A 16,950-nucleotide genomic window follows, 5' to 3' on the forward strand; every position below is an offset into this window, starting at 1 on the left:
CAAATTTGTGGATGATACAAAATTATTTAGAGTAGTTAAATCACAAGCGGATTGTGATACATTACAGGAGGATCATGCAAAACTGGAAGATTGGGCATCCAAATGGCAGATGAAATTTAATGTGGACAAGTGCAAGGTGTTGCATATAGGGAAAAATAACCCTTGCTGTAGTTACACGATGTTAGGTTCCATATTAGGAGCTACCACCCAGGAAAAAGATCTAGGCATCATAGTGGATAATACGTTAAAATTGTCAGCTCATTGTGCTGCAGTAGTCAAAAAAGCAAATAGAATGTTAGGAATTATTAGGAAGGGAATGGTTAATAGAACGGAAAATGTCATAATGCCTCTGTATCGCTCCATGGTGAGACCGCACCTTGAATACCGTGTACAATTCTGGTCGCCGCATCTCAAAAAAGATATAGTTGTGATGGAGAAGGTACAGAGAAGGGCAACCAAAATGATAAAGAGGATGGAACAGCTCCCCTATGAGGAAAGGCTGAAGAGGTTAGGGCTGTTCAGCTTGGAGAAGAAATGGCTGAGGGGGGATATGATAGAGGTCTTTAAGATGGTGAAGGTACAGAGAAGGGCAACCAAAATGATAAAGGGGTTGGAACAGCTCCAGGGGCGATCAAACAAAACCTCAAAACCTGGCTGTTTGAACAAGCTTACACGCTATGAACACCTCTTCTGCTGAAATACTGTCTTCATTTTCCCTGTCTCCCTGAACTATTCCACCCCCTAATTTATTTTTCTTGCTGCTAAATTTCCTTTATCACTCGCTCACCCCTTCCTATGATTTTGTCTCGCCACTAACCATGGAATATGACTTTCATTGGTTTAATTGCTTTTGTTCTTAACTAGTTCTTAACTGATTTATATTATGTTGATTGTTCTTAAATTGTTCTTAAATGATTTATATTTTTTTCCCACCTTAATTTCATATTGTCTGTAAAGCCTGTTGCTGATTTATTGTTTTACTGTAAACCGAGGTGATGTTTCTTACGTGCCGCGGTATATAAAAAAAAAATCACTAAATAAATAAATAAATAAGATCATGAGAGGTCTTGAACGAGTAGATGTGAATCGGTTATTTACACTTTCGAATAATAGAAGGACTAGAGGGCATTCCATGAAGTTAGCAAGTAGCACATTTAAGACTAATCAGAGAAAATTCTTTTTCACTCAACGCACAATAAAGCTCTGGAATTTTTTGCCAGATAATGTGGTTAGTGCAGTTAGTGTAGCTGGGTTCAAAAAAGGTTTGGATAAGTTCTTGGAGGAGAAGTCCATTAACTGCTATTAATCAAGTTTACTTAGGGAATAGCCACTGCTATCAATTGCATCAGTCCTTTTGTGGATTACAAATTGGCTAAAAGACAGGAAACAGAGAGTAGGATTAAATGGACAATTTTCTCAGTGAAGGGGAGTGGGCAGTGGAGTGCCTCAGGGATCTCTATTGGGACCCGTGCTTTTCAATATATTTATAAATGATCTGGAATGGAATATGATGAGTGAGGTAATCAAATTTGGAGATGATATAAAATTATTCAGAGTAGTTAAATCACAAGCGGATTGTGATAAATTGCAGAAAGACTTGTGAGACTGGAAAATTGGGCATCCAAATGGCAGATAAAATTTAATGTGGATAGGTGCAAGGTGATGCATATAGGGGAAAATAACCCATGCTATAGTTACACAATGTTAGGTTCCATATTAGGAGCTACCACCCAAGAAAGAGATTTAGGCATCATAGTGGATAACACATTGAAATCATCGGTTCAGTGTTCTGCGGCAGTCAAAAAAGCAAACAGAATGTTGGGAATTATTAGAAAGGGAATGGTGAATAAAATGGAAAATGTCATAATGCCTCTGTATGGTGAGACTGAACCTTGAATACTGTGTTCAATTCTGGTTGCCGCATCAAAAAAGATATGGTTGCGATGGAGAAGGTACAGATAAGGGAGACCAAAATGATAAAGGGGATGGAACAGCTCCCCTATGAGGAAAGACTAAAGAGGTTAGGACTTTTCAGCTTGGAGAAGAGACGGCTGAGGTGGGATATGATAGAGGTGTTTAAAATCATGAGAAGTCTAGAACGGATAAATGTGAATCAGTTATTTACGCTTTCGGATAATAGAAGGACTAGGGGGTACTCCATGAAGTTAGCATGGGGCACATTTAAAACTAATCGGAGAAAGTTCTTTATCACTCAACGCACAATTAAACTCTGGAATTTGTTGCCAGGGGATGTGGTTAGTGCAGTTAGTATAGCTGTGTTTAAAAAAAGGATTGGATAAGTTCTTGGAGGAGAAGTCCATTACCTGCTATTAATTAAATTGACTTAGAAAATAACCACTGCTATTAGTAGCAACAGTAACTTGGGATAGACTTAGTTTTTGGGAACTTGCCAGGTACTTATGGCCTGGCTTGGCCACTGTTGGAAACAGGATGTTGGGCTTGATGGACACTTGGTCTGACCTAGTATGGCATGTTCTTATGTTCTTATGATACAGCAGGCTTGGCGGGCTCAAGCCATTGGGCCAATGCAGTTGACCACTCCTCCTCCACTGCTGGGACACCGCGGACTTCCTCCAGCTTGGGACTGCCTCCTAGGCATGTGTGCGCGCCTCTTCCGGACATTTAAAGGGCCCACAGCAGGAAAATGCCGTCGGCCACTCCCTGATGATGTCAATCCTTCAGATCTATATAAGGCTGGACCCTGCTTCCAGCCTTCACCTTGGCAATGTGTCTCCTGTGTGTTACTACTGAGTTCCTGAGTTCCTCATCTCCTTCCTCGTTCTCTTGGATCTCCTCGGCTTTGACATCGGACCGGGCACTGACCACAAGATATGTCACCTACCTCAACCCCTGCCTGGAATCTGACCATGAGTTACACCGCCTGCCTCTAACCCTGCCTGGAATCCAACCACAAGTTATGCCACCTGCCTCGACTCCTGCCTGGAATCTGACCATGAGATACGCCTCCTGCCTCGACTCCTGCCTGGAGCCTGCCTTCATACTCTGCTGCCTGATTTAGTGCTGTGCCTACTCTCCAGCACTTCTCCTTCTCCTGTACCTCCATTATCACAGAGACCCTTCATAAGTGGAGCCCTCGGGTGCCGGGGCCAGCTGAAAATAAGGGAAACGTGGGCTGGTAGTGGTGAAGCTCCAGAGGAGTCTCTGCCTATCTTCAGCCTCACCTACTGAAGGGGGACCTGTGGGGCTTCTCCCTATACGTAGCGTCATCTCCCCTTTTGTCCAAGGGTCCACCAGCGCAACAGTTTTGTCATGAAACAATTCTATATGTGACTTCTTAGGACTCTTACCCTACTTTTAGATATTTCTGTTGTGGATTTTTCCTCAAAATTTGACACTACAAAACTTCAGCCTGCTGAATACTAAAGAGAAAAGAATATTTTAAAAAATCTATATAAATCAGAAACTTCAGAGAACTATACAAAAAAGATGCCAATAGTTATTTTACAGAGGGCTTACCCTCAGCTTAGTAGCTGTTGCAGCTCCCAAAGAAGCTGAAAAAAAAAAATGCAGTGACATGATGGAAGCCAGAGGTTCCAATTCAAACCTGTCACCACAGCAGGGAAGGCAGCTTTCCTCAAGAAGTGACTCTGCCTTCCTAGGCCCTTCTGGAATCCACGGATCATGGGGACTGTGATTGCTCTGCTCCCATTTACCCTGTTTCATTCCCTAGAGATTCTATTCCCATTCAGAAAATGGGGACAGATGTAAAACTGGTGCAAATCTCTTTAATTCATTACAGTGCACACAGCCCCCCTCACAATCTCCAAAGTATAATGGGCCTTATGTAATTAAGAGTAGGCTTGGTTTTTTACATAGGCACAGAATGGTGGAAAAAAATCCTTTTTAAATGAGGCTCGATATCTCTAAAATTTGCTCATAGGAATTTTAAAGGGAACATTCATGACTCTGGACTGGCATGTTCTGTAGAGGATGCAGCGCCAGCAAGTAGTGACGTTTGACTTTTTACAAATGAAACATATGCTAACACTTTAATGAGGTGGCTAATTACAAGCAAAAACTCTGTAATCCACATAGTTCAGCACCTAGAACTGTACCTGGAACTCTGATACTCTGTAATGTGTCTAGCACAGTAATTACTGAATACGGTGGAATAGACATTTTTATATAAATAAATACAGTAAAACCAGACACCAACACCAAGACAATAAAAAAAAATGTGATTATTGGTGCATTCTAAAAAAAACCCCAAAACAACAAAACCAAAGTTCCATGTAGCATGAGAATTATTTATTTATTTCTAAAATTTACAATCCATGGAATTATGCTTTTTAATGCTGTCTTAATTATGTAGGGGTTTTTTTATGTTTTGGGAGTATGCTTTTTTTCTGTGGGTAGTGGGAGATGCTGGCTGTTTCCTCCTCCTCCTTTGGGCCTTCAGCTCAGACAGGAACAGGACAGTGGTCCTGCACCATGAGGCCTTTATTCACAACTATCCTGGGAATTTTGTTCTATTTTATAATCCCCTGCCCACCCCCCAACATACCTAGTCTGTCATTGCAGTAGCATTTCTTTGGCCAGGGGCTCCTTCTGGAACCTTGAAATCATGGGTCCTATATCTGTCCACTAGTTCTTACCTTTGAGCTATGGTCATGATTCCCCCCGCCTCCTCCAGGAGCTGCAAATGCTGCTTCTGCAGCATCCCTAGCTCCAGCTGACCTGGGGAGCAGAAAAACACATTTAGGGATCAAGCCAAGGAACTTCTGCATGGCAGTGTATGGCACTGCCGCTCAGCTACCAGACCAACCTGGGTGAGTACTTCTAATTGTTGTTAGGTAGCTATTTGCAGACAAATTCTGATGTAATCTGAAGAGAGTGATTGGAATTGCCCAGGCTCCCTAAAGAGCGAGGGGCTCCATTGCTTGAAGCTTCTGTCACAGTGTAAGAGTGGGTGTATGGCGATAGTAGTATGTGCCTATCTCTCTCCCTCCCCCACCCCCATTGCTGCTATATTTATCAGACTTCCAGGCCTTAAAAGGTCTGGACTGGGGCACTGACATTCCACTGGCTGCAGGCATTATTTTGCTCTGGACCCTGGAGTCCAGTCCATTGCACTGATCCTGCCTATCTCTTTGCTGGATTCAACTTTGCTGGATTTTTCTCTCTGCCATTCACTTCTCAATCCATTCCAGGACTTGGCTTTATTTGATTCGACGTTGGTAAGTGCTTTTTTCTGTAAGAAATTCTTTCTCAGCATTTACCCTTTGTTTTATTCCCAGCTATGAGTTGTCTCAATCTGCAGTGACAAGGGTAGGCTGATTTTACTGTAGCTCCCTTCAGTCTTCTTTGCATGGCAACTGAATACAGTAACAGCAGAGAGAAATCCAGGCATGAAGCAGCTGAAGGATAAAACTGTCCAGTGCTGCAGCTGCTCCCTGATAGTAATGTCATCTTTAAAGGAGATAGATGACGGTTGTTGAAGATATAAGAAACAGATTTTCAGTTTGCGAGGTCCCTTTCAAACTGTTTCTCCTCCCTACCCCCTCCCCAACACATGATTATGAGACATTCGGAAACAAATTAGATAATAAAGCATATTTCTATGAACTCGTGAAGACAATTTTGTTTTTCTTTGGAGCCAATTTGTTCTTGCTCTTTGTTAGAAAATAAGGTAAAAATTATCAAAACTGGTTTAGTTTGGCTTGGTATTGAAAGGACAGTTTCGTTGTAAAGGATCTCAAGCTAGATTTAATTGTTTGTGCTTAGTCACCAAAAGAAATGGAAAATTATGTCCAATGAGTGTATATTTATCACATTATCCACAATATGTATGGTATATAAATGGGAAATATGCAAAGGTTGGGCCAGTGTGCACCGAATGGATTTTAAAAGCCACCCAAGTATGCACATATCTCCCGCTGTGCGAACAAATGACAAATTCCAAAAAAGGGGCGTGATCTAAGCTGCTTAACTTTACTTCTGCTATGGATGGTGTGTAAGTCATAAAACAAAAAAAAAACTAAGCAGATCAGTGGGGTTTTAAGGGTAGGGGCTAACAGGGGGGAAGGAGGGCTATTAAACTAGGGGGGTTTGGAAGTCCTATCTTTTAACTGGATGAACTGGAAAAATGGGCAATGACGTTAGTGCGCATGTCTTTTAAATTTCCCTCATTTACGAGGTAGAAGCAGGACTTGCGCACACAAGCACATGTCCACTAAAAAATTGTGTGCAAATGTGTATGTGGCCAGGCTATTTTATAACATGCATACATGCACATACGCACGTATATTATAGAATGGCCGCGTCCCTGGGTGCGGGCCGACGAACATGCACCTGTGTGCCTGTTTAAATGTTACCGTCTTAGATTCTACATTAACTTTTTCTGCATTTATCTCAAACAATGCAGAAATCTTATTTCTTCCTACGATTTATTCAAAAGCTTCAGCCTTTTTCTAAATAAACCCGCTCTGCAACTTCTTACTCACTCCCTTATAATAGCCGTGCAGACTGTTGCAATTCTCTACTTCATGGTCTAACTTCTAATCAAATGCATAGGCTTCAAATCATTCAAAATATTGGTGCTAAGCTGCTCTACGGAAAAAAGAAATATCACCATGTTACTCCCTATTAAGGGATTTACATTGACTTCTTAACTTGTTACATATCGACATCAAGAAAGACTGCCTTACTTTCAAGGCACTACGATGGAGCATATTTAGCATGCCTTATTACCCCCTATCATCCTACATGCTCACTTCGGTCTTCTCAGCAAGAGTTTCTCAGTATTCCTTCCCCAGAGAAAATAGGCTAGAAGGTACCAGAGTGATCTGTTTTTCTTTTTTAGTAAGTACATTATGGAATTCCTTTCCTTTTTCATTAGGCTTGGAAAGAAACTATGTAAAATTCAGGAAATCTTTTAAAACTTTCCTATGCACTAAAGTATATCCTTCTGAGTGTTAAATTCTTTACCTCATTTACCTGCTAAGTTTGTTACTCTGCTGGTCCTATTTTTAAATTTTATGGTTACAGTTTTATTATTATTGACAGTTAATTATTGTTTATATGCTTATGAAATGTCAGGTGATTTTATGTCCAATTATGGCATATAAGTTGATTTTTTTTTACTTTTATTTTAGTTCCCAACATGTTAACTAATTTTATTATGTTGTACATCACTTTGTATTACTGTTGTAAGAAATGTGATAAATAAAAAAATAAAATAAACTAATGCCCCTTGAACCAGACAGCATGAGCCCTTCTTTTTATAAATTCCTTTCCAATGAAAAGTGTGTTTTTCATGTACTTTATTAATACCTTTCAGATATTTGAATAATTTTATCACATACTTTCTGTGGTAAATTGTGTGTGTATATATATAGGTCTTAAACATAGAAATGTTGACAGAAAAGGACCAAATGGTCTATCCAGTCTGCCCAGTAAGCTTATGGTAGTTTGTGCCGAGCCGTGTAGGTTACCCCATGCTTATGTTTCCCAGTCCATAAAAGTCAGGACCCCATTGGTTGCTGTTTGAATCCAGCTCCTCGTTACATCCCCTCCACGCTTATCAGTTTCCCACACTAGCCCTCGTTGATTGCTGTTTAATCCAATTCCCTGTTAGGCTTTGCCATTGAAGCAGAGATCAATGTTTGAATTACATCAAAGTAACAGTCTTATTGGTTAAAGGTAATAACCACCACATCAGCAAGTTACCCCCATACTTGTGTCCCCAGACCATAAAAGTCGGGGCCCTTGGTTGCTGAATGAATCCAATTCCTCTTTTCCCCCTGCCAGTGAAGGTGAGAGCAATGATGGAGTTGCATTAACAGTATCAAGGCTTATTGGTTAAGAGTACTAACTGCCGCACCATCAAGTTACTCCAAGTACTCTCTTCTTCATTTCCATCCTTTAGCCTTTAGGGTTCCACAGTATTTAACCCATTCCCTTTTGAATTCTTTCACTGTTTTGGTTTTCATCACCTGCTCCGGAAGGGCATTCCAGGCATCCACCACCCTCTCTGTGAAGAAATATATTTTCTGATGTTGGTTCTGAAGCATCCTCCTTGGAATTTCATTTTGTGACCCCTAGTTCTACTGATTTCTTTCCAACGGAAAAGGTTTGACGTTTGCACATCATTAAAACCTTTTAGGTATCTGAAGGTCATATCACTACTGCGCCTCCTCTCTTCCAGATTTTCTGATACTGACCCCACTCCATTTTGGCAGCCCTTCTTTGGATCGCCTCCATCCTATCTCTATCCCTTTTGAAATAAGAGCCCCAAAATTGAACACAATACTCCAGGTGAAGCTTCACCAAGGACCTGTACAAGGGCATCACCACCTCCATTTTCTTACTGGTTTTTCCTCTCTCTATGCAGCCCAGCATTCTTCTAGCTTTAGCTATCGCCTTGTCACATTGCATTGCCATCTTCAGATCATCAGAAACTATCACCCCAAGATCCCAGCCTTTCCCTCCCATCTCATACTGTTCTTTTGGATTTGTTATGGTTTTGATGAAGTTGTGAATCCCGGGCCAAGGTGAGAGATGTCTCTGCCCACAGGGAGGAGCCCCGTGGGCCTCACCGTTGGTGGGTGTGGTCTCAGCGATGTAGGGGACAGCTGTGGACAAGACTTTAATAAGGAAAAAAGATGATACATAACCCGAGGAGCGGGAAATGTAATAAGCACAGTCTTCGAGCAAATACAGTAATCCAGAAGGTGATGCTGGTACGCAGCTCTGGTAGTGGCCCATAGCGTGGGGTATGCCAGGAGGTTCCTGCAGGCTGGTGGAATTACCTCAGAGTGCAGAACCGGTAGTGTCCCGCAGCGCGGGCTATCCCGAGGAAACTGTACAATAGGAACCGAGGTGGTAGCAGTCTGTACTGCTGGAATCAGGACATAGACTCTGTATGGAAGTAATGAGATTCTGAGGCACAGGATGAGAAGCATAGGCAGACCGAAGAGTGATAGTGGCCCGAAGTATGGGGTGCACCATGGAATCTGCAAGCAACGTTGATAGAAGTCAGAGAAAGTACTCACACAAGGAAGTCCCAGAGGGAGACCCGAGGAGCAGGTTCAGAATTCCTAGGCAGGAGGGCCCTCCGAGGAGCGGATAGCCAAGATGTGGAAGAGCCCCCGAGGAACGGGTACTCAGAGCGTCCGAGTGCCAGGAATGGAATCTGGAACAGAAGATCTAAGTCAGAGCGGAATTAAACAAGCGAGTGAATTCCTTGCTAACTCGTATAGCAATGGGCCCAGTCAGTATAAATACACTAGCGGTGCTGACGTCATCGGGAGGGGACGCCCCCGAGGTTCCCGCCATGACTTATTCATAAGGAGGCCCTGCGAGCGTGCACGCATGCCTATGTGATGCCAGAAGTAAGATGGCGGTCGGCAGCACCCACGCTGTCCTGGGGACGCCGGGGAAGTCGGCATTGGTTGGCGGAGGCCGCCATTCTCCCAATGCTGGATGGTGCAGAAAGAAAAGAGGTGAGCATGAGAGGACACAGCCATCTGCGACCGGGCACAACAGGATTACTGCGTCCCAAACGCCATCCTGATTAATGCTGCACTGAAAAATCTTCCAGCTCTGTTTTGTATTTCACTTCTTTTACATTTGTTTACCCTTTAAGGAGGCATTTAGCCTCACTGACACAAAAAGCTGGGGTTGATATGCTCTCTGAGGGTGCAAAGTAACAAACTATAACGTAATACACCCTTAAAAGAAGAAAAAAAAAGTCCCTTTTATTTTTAAAGTAAATTTTCTCACAGTTAAGGCTTTGTTGAGGATGCTATGCCCTCGGTTGCCCTCTAACCTTCCATGAATTCCCAAAGAAGGAATATGTTTGTTTAGTATGCCGGATGCTTAATCATGGAGAAAATAAAATTATTTTTTTATTCCTTTTAAGCATGCATAGCGCTGTATCCTAATGCTAAATTCCTGTAAGAAACACTTAACCTCACCGGCATTTTTAGTTTATGAGAATGAAGTGCTTCCTTATGGAAGCCATTATTCTTTCCCTCATTGTTACTCTGTTCGAGGTGGGCAAACTATGGCCCATGAGCCAGAAACAGCCCATAGGACCCATTCGGCTTTATTACATTTTCAGGCCCATGTTTTAGCTCTAATGCTATCCATGCTGATGTTCTCGGCATAATAACATATGTCATGCTGGGTCAGACCAAGGTCCATCAAGCCCAGCATCCTGCCTCCCTCACTGGCCGGTTCATGTCACAATTGCTCAGCAGATCTCAAAATAGATCTCTTTCTTGTTAATCATTCCCAGAGATATGTGATGGCTTTTCCAAACCTTCCTGGCTAAAAATGTTTTATGGACTTTTTTCTCCAGGAACCTGTCCAAACCTATTTTAAACCCCACTGTATTAGTTGTCTTGATCACGTCCTCTGGCAACAGATTCCACAGCTTGATTGTGCTCTGAGTGAAAAAATATTTTCTACAATTTGTTTTAAATCTGTTGATTGTTAGTCTCATTATTTTAATATTATTTGAAAGGATAAATAACTGTTCTCCACCCCACTAATGATTTTAAAAACTTCTATTGTATCCCCTCTGTCATCTCTTCTCCAAATTGAAGAGCCCTAACCTGTTTAGTTTTTCTTCACAAGGCAGCCATTCCACCGGTTAATCAGTTTTTTGCCCTTTTTTTGTACTTCTTTTGCTTCCGCTGTCTCTTTTTTTTTTTTTTTTTTTAGATGGGGCAACCATAATTGCACACTGTACTCTAGGTATGGTTACACCATTGATCCATGCAGAGGCATGATTTTTTCCATTTTATTCACTATTCCTTTCCTTGCGGGCCTTTGTTGATTTTATCAGGTAGGCAGGGACATCCTGGTAGTTAGTGATGACTTTTATGTTAATTTCACCTATTGTATATTGTACAGTCAGTAATCCCTAAAACTAAAAAATGTAAAATAATTTTGTAATTCCTTGTGTGAATAAAAAAAATATATTTTAACGGGGGCAATGGATAGAGTGGAGAGCTGGAAATGGGAAGCAAAAGTTGTTTATCTTTTTGTGGCTGAAAGCCTGCCTGCTGCCACCTTCCTATTTACCAGAGGAGAATTCACTGACTCTAGCCTGTGACCTGAGCATCTTTGTCTGCCGCCTGCCTTGACCATAGCCTGTGACCTCACCCTTCCTGTCTGCCACCTACCTCGACCACAGCCTGACTACAGAACCTCTCTTAGCCTTCACCAGAGACACTCACCTAAGTCCTGCCAGCCCCTGGAACCCAAAGGCTCAACCTGCGGGGAAAGGGGCTGGTATAGGCAAAGCTCCAGCTCAGTCTTTGCATTGTCTTCTGCTGGTTGGCAGTGAGGACCAACAGGCCCTCCCAGTAGATGTCACCAACCTCACTTCAACACAAAGGTCCACAATTCTAACAGGAAGAGTTCAGAATGCGGGAATTTTAAGAGTCTGTGATTTGTCCAAGTCCCGAACTTAGCTGCACAAGCCATCTGTATATTTAGCCTACCTCTTTCTTCATTCAGAAGTGAAACAGCTTGATACAAATGTGTATCTACTGACAGAAAAGGAACAATAGTAAATAAATAAGTTTTTATTATAGCTAATGAGATTTAATGTGCATTCAATGCACAGTGCAAGTCAGTGATGTTAAGAGCAAGGACACAACCAGGAGGGACCTCTTTAATTTTCACTCAGTTTTTAAATAATAGTAGTTGTCATAAGAATTAAATAATCGCCCAATTTTAAGCATATGATCTATTAATGAGGGGGAAATGGAGGACAGTTGTATCAAGTTAATGTGAATATACAATAAATGTGCCATTTACAGATGGAATCTACCAAGAGATGTATAATGCACATATATATTGTTTGAAAATAATTTATTTGGATTTCTCACCCACTTTTTTAATATGAAATTCACCCAAAGTGGTTTACAGCATATTAGAGTAGCAGCAAACAAACATAGGTTAAATGCAGCTTCACAATAAGAAATGTGTAAACAGTTTTGAATAGCGGCAGAAGTCACATTTTAACTTTACAATAAAAAGATATGCCGAAGCACTGCCTGTGTGATAGGTCAACAGTAGCTGGCTTGTTACGGCGGTTACTACCCCAAACCAAATGTGCCTGATACTTCACTTTCGATGCATATCCAGCATGGCTCTCTGCTTCAACAGCATGGGAGAAGAAAAACAACCAATAAGGGCTGTATAACATAGTCTGGGTAAAACAAATAAGCATGGGAGTAGCTTGCTTATTGCGGCGGCTACTACCCCTAACTAATCAAGCTAGATATTTCACTTGGATGCAGCTCCATCACTGCTCTCTACATTAAAGGTGGGGGTGGAAGGGAAATAGAACCAAGAGCTAAGAGAAACAGATAAGTATGAGAGAAAAAAATGTGTGAAGCTTGCTGGGCAGACTGGATGGGCCATTTGGTCTTCTTCTGCCGTCATTTCTATGTTTCTATGATTAAGCTCTTCTAATAGCTTGGAAAAGGTAAGAGTAGCTAACTCAGAAAATAAATTATCCAGCAGCAAACATATTAATTTGTGGCATCATATTTACAGCATTTGCACTGATGCCATGCAGTTTCTGATGCCAGTTTGGCATCTTAGATTTCTGGGGATTGGTCATTAAAAGCTCATAAGAACATAAGAAAATGCCATACTGGGTCAGACCAAGGGTCCATCAAGCCCAGCATCCTGTTTCCAACAGTGGCCAATCCAGGCCATAAGAACCTGGCAAGTACCCAAAAACTAAGTCTATTCCATGTTACCATTGCTAATGGCAGTGGCTATTCTCTAAGTGAACTTAATAGCAGGTAATGGACTTCTCCTCCAAGAACTTATCCAATCCTTTTTTAAACACAGTTATACTAACTGCACTAACCACATCCTCTGGCAACAAATTCCAGAGTTTAATTGTGCGTTAAGTAAAAAAGAACTTTCTCCAATTAGTTTTAAATGTGCCCCATGCTAACTTCATGAGTGCCCCCTAGTCTTTCTACTATCCGAAAGAGTAAATAACCGATTCACATCTACAGAAGATCAGGCTTGTGTATATGCTTTCTAATAAATGAGTAGCGTTCTAATTATCAGAACTCTTCTAGAAGGGAGTTCCAGTGGGCAGGTGCTGCTTCCATGAAGGATCTATTGTGGGTGTCTGGTTTTTTTTGTTTTCCCTTGACAATGGAGTTGACATTGAGGATCCAAGTGAGAATCTTGGTAGACTGGGACATATAAAAGGATAGCCTTTGCTCATATATTTAGAATTGTCTCCTTTCTGAGCCTGGAATGTTAGTGTCAAAGTTTTGAATTTCGATCTGTATGGTATTGGTAACCAGTGTGGTTTGTGTAGGTCAGGTATGACATCTGATGATAGCATCCTTCGCTATCAGAAATGAAGTGGAGTTTTGTATTATCTGTAGTTTGTGGATGGACCCTTGTCAAATGCTTTGCAGTAATCTAGCTGAGTGGATGACATGGCATGGACTATTGTAATTTAATAAGGTTATCTGAATATTAGTGCTGACATTAAGGTGAATTTTTAAAAAACCAGCATGTGTCAAAATTGGGAGATGTGCATGCGTGTAGGACATATGCGTGCCCAGCCAATTTTAAAAACTGCCTACATGCACATGGATGTCCCAAGGTGCAAATATCTCACTCAGATTCAAAAAGGGACATGATGTGGGCATGGTTTGGGTGGGGCATGATGGGGCCAACAGATGTGCATGCAAATATTTATGCACCTGGGCACACCTAAGTCCAGTGTCGCCTAACTTTATTTCTGCTATGGAAGAGGTATAAAATTAAAAAAAAAGACATCCCTGAGGATTTTAAAGTAACTGGGATGAGTGCAGGCTATTAAACCAGGGGGGTTTGGAAAACCTAGTTTTGCACTGGGCAAACTGGTAAAACTGATCATGGAGTGGACGTGCACCGGTTATAAAATTCCCCCACTTGTGCAGCTTATACCTAGATGTGTGCAATTGTGCAAGCCCAATTGCAAAATAGGGCACACACATACACACGCCCAGGCTATTTTATAACATATGCATGTATGTGCACATATGTTACACATTTGCTGCATACCTGGGCGTGCACCGACACACATGCGTCAATGTGCCTGCATGCCCCTTTAAAAGTTACCATCCCTATGTCTATGTTTATAAAGTGGTATTAAGACAGTAGGCCCTAGTTCCAGTCTTCAGTGGACATTAACTATATAGTTAACCACAGACATTTGAACAAAAGACTACATGATTCCAATGGTTTACTGGTTTCTTTAACTTCTCCATCATCATCATCATCGTTATCATCAACATCTTCATCAAAAGCTTATGACATCAGTCTTGTATTACTGGGACTTCAGAGATTGTCAAACAAAATGCTTTTTGCATTGCTAGCTTTGGAAAGAAACATACTGTTTTTAATCGTTATATGTAAATTTAACCGTTTTATGTAAAAGCCTTGGGCGGTTATTTAAACCCCGGGCGATTAGCCGTTCCATGTAAACCGGATTCATTTGTATTTCATACAGGAATTTCGGTATATAAAAATTAAAAATAAATAAATAAATAATATACAATATCTTGGAGAAAACAGACATGATTTATATTTACATTTATAGACCACTTATCACATCCAAGATACGCTTCCATCATTGCTGCCTAGCGACTGCAGAAACACTGGACCTGGATCACAGCTCTCCAGCCTGTATATTTATTGTTTATTGAGACTGGGTGTGCTATAGGCAGCAGGCAGCAAGCTCGGCCTGACAGGATCCTGCCTTTGGAGCTCAGGTGAGAGGGAGGAGGGAGGCTGGTTAGGGCCTGTAGGCTTGCAGTCTTTTTTTTTTTTTTTTTAATTTGTTTTTTAACAATTTGCCACTTAATCAGCTATGTTCTTTTGAATATAGTCCATTAAGTCTAAAGATAGCTGGGAACAGTTTCCAGGATAAATTTAGATCTGCTCTGAGTTAGCCAACTCCAAGTATCTGAGTCAGCTAGCTAAGTTATTTGGCTAACTCAATCTTGCCCCAGAACACCCCCAACACACCCCTTTCTTATTTGGCTAAATATTAGTCAAATAAAGACTTATCTGGCTAAATTTTAGTCAGACAAGCAAGGAAAATATTAAAAACTAGTCATTTAGACTGATAACTTGTGAGTTATCCATTTAAATGACTTTGAATATTGAAATGTTAAGGCTTAACATTAGCTTCTCTTATCAACTTATTTAAGGTTTGTATTTAAATATTACATAGGATGGGAGAAAGAATGACCCTGGTGGACCCCTCATTCCAAGGACCATGAAAAGGAGGAAAACTCCTCTATCACCATTGGATCTATTGCTTTAAAAAATTATGAACCAAAGTAGGAAAATATTAGCAATGAGCCCTTATGACATTTCCTAAGGCTTTATCTTTTGCATAATGGCATATTCATCTCTTGTGCATTCAGGATAGAGGCCTATATATATATACATAACAAGCTTAATCTAACAATACATTTTAATCTGAAAAATAACAAGATCATATAGGAGCCTGTAAAAGAGTGAGAACCAATCGGAAAAATCCCAAGAAACTCAGGGAGCCATTCGGAGGCCAAGAACAAGAGAGTTCCTGCTCTTTCACATGCATTCTCAAGCCTTTCTCTGATTGGCTATTTTGAGTGCTAGGACCTCACTTGCCCTGGTTTTGACTGACTATGTTTTTTTGGCATGAATTCTTTTATTTTGTATGAAAAGCCCTGATGTTCTGGGATCTTTCAAATCCTACAATATGATTGATCTGAAATTTCAGTGGTATGTTCACCACTGTCATCCACTATCTATGGTTTATGAATATTGTATGTTCTGACTTTACAAGTATTCTCATTTTTTCAGATTAAATTTGTGTTAGTGACGCTTGCACTGTGACTCCTAATGCAGCCTTTGGGCGAAACACGTCCTGAGTTGAGGAATTCACTGCTAATAGAAGTTGTATTTTCTATTTAAAGTTCTTACAAAGTGCTGTGGAATGAGATATTATTTTATACTTGTGATATTTTTGAAAAGACAGTCTTTGAAATCTTTGCTACACACTATTTTTACTTTGGATGATATTTTAGACACTGCCATGACATAACAAAAAGTAAAAAAACTAAAACTAAAAGAGATGCAAAAAAATTAGTAATCTGAGACAGGATATTGTCAAGAAGAATAACTCAGTCTTCAAAAATAAGAACATAAGATTTCCAATATTGGGTTAGACCAAAGGTCCATCAAGCTCAGTATCCTGTTTCCAACAGCAGTCAATCCAGGTCACAAGTACCTGGCAGGATCCCAAAGGGTAGATAGATTCCATGCTACTTATCACAAGAAAAAGCAATGGATATCTGCAACTCCTTCTTAATAATAGTTTATGGACTTTTCTTCCAGGAACCTGTCTAAACCATTTTTAAACCCAGCTGCACTAATTGTTGCGATGCTGCTCGCGGGCCTAGCCACAAGCAGCCTCTTACCTTCGCCGCCTGGCTGCCCCCGACGCTGTCTCTTGTGGCCTGGAGGCCGGCGCCTATGATCAGCGGCGGTCGGAGCTGCCGCCGTTGTCCTGCCTTCATGATCCAGAGATCGCTGACGTCATTCCTCCTGTGGCAGGAGGCTGCCGCTGGTGCCAGGACCTGGCTTCGCGGCCTAGTGCCATTCCTGCTTGTCTTCGCGGCATGGACGCCGCCACCACTGTCCCTGGTCCTGCCTCCTCTAGGCGCGCAGCCATGCCTCTCCTGTCTTTATAAAGGGCCTGTGGTGGGAAAATCCCCGTGGCCGCACTAGATGATGTCATCAGGGTGTCTCCTCTTCAGCCCTATAAAAGGGCCCTTCTCCAGTCCTTCAGCGCCTTCGCAAGGAGCCAGTCCGCTCCTGGACTCTTCGTCGATTCCAACTTCTTCAAGGCACTCTGTTCTTCATGGGAATTCA

General features: G+C 41.4%; 1 protein-coding gene across 4 annotated transcripts in view; it reads left to right on the forward strand.

The window, feature by feature from the left end:
• The first annotated feature begins 5,059 nt into the window (after nucleotides 1-5,059).
• MYOM1 (myomesin 1) overlaps nucleotides 5,060-16,950 on the forward strand; it is a 326,724-nt gene continuing 314,833 nt past the window's right edge. For 3 of the 4 annotated variants that reach the window (XM_029591066.1, XM_029591067.1, XM_029591068.1), the window contains exon 1: nucleotides 5,061-5,219. The gene's annotated coding sequence lies outside the window, so the exon portion shown is untranslated. Of the gene's footprint in view, nucleotides 5,220-16,950 lie in introns of all 4 variants that reach the window. The other variant, XM_029591071.1, reaches the window with a different exon arrangement.

The sequence above is a fragment of the Rhinatrema bivittatum genome, chromosome 2 (genome assembly GCF_901001135.1).
Source record: "Rhinatrema bivittatum chromosome 2, aRhiBiv1.1, whole genome shotgun sequence".
NCBI lineage: Eukaryota > Metazoa > Chordata > Amphibia > Gymnophiona > Rhinatrematidae > Rhinatrema > Rhinatrema bivittatum.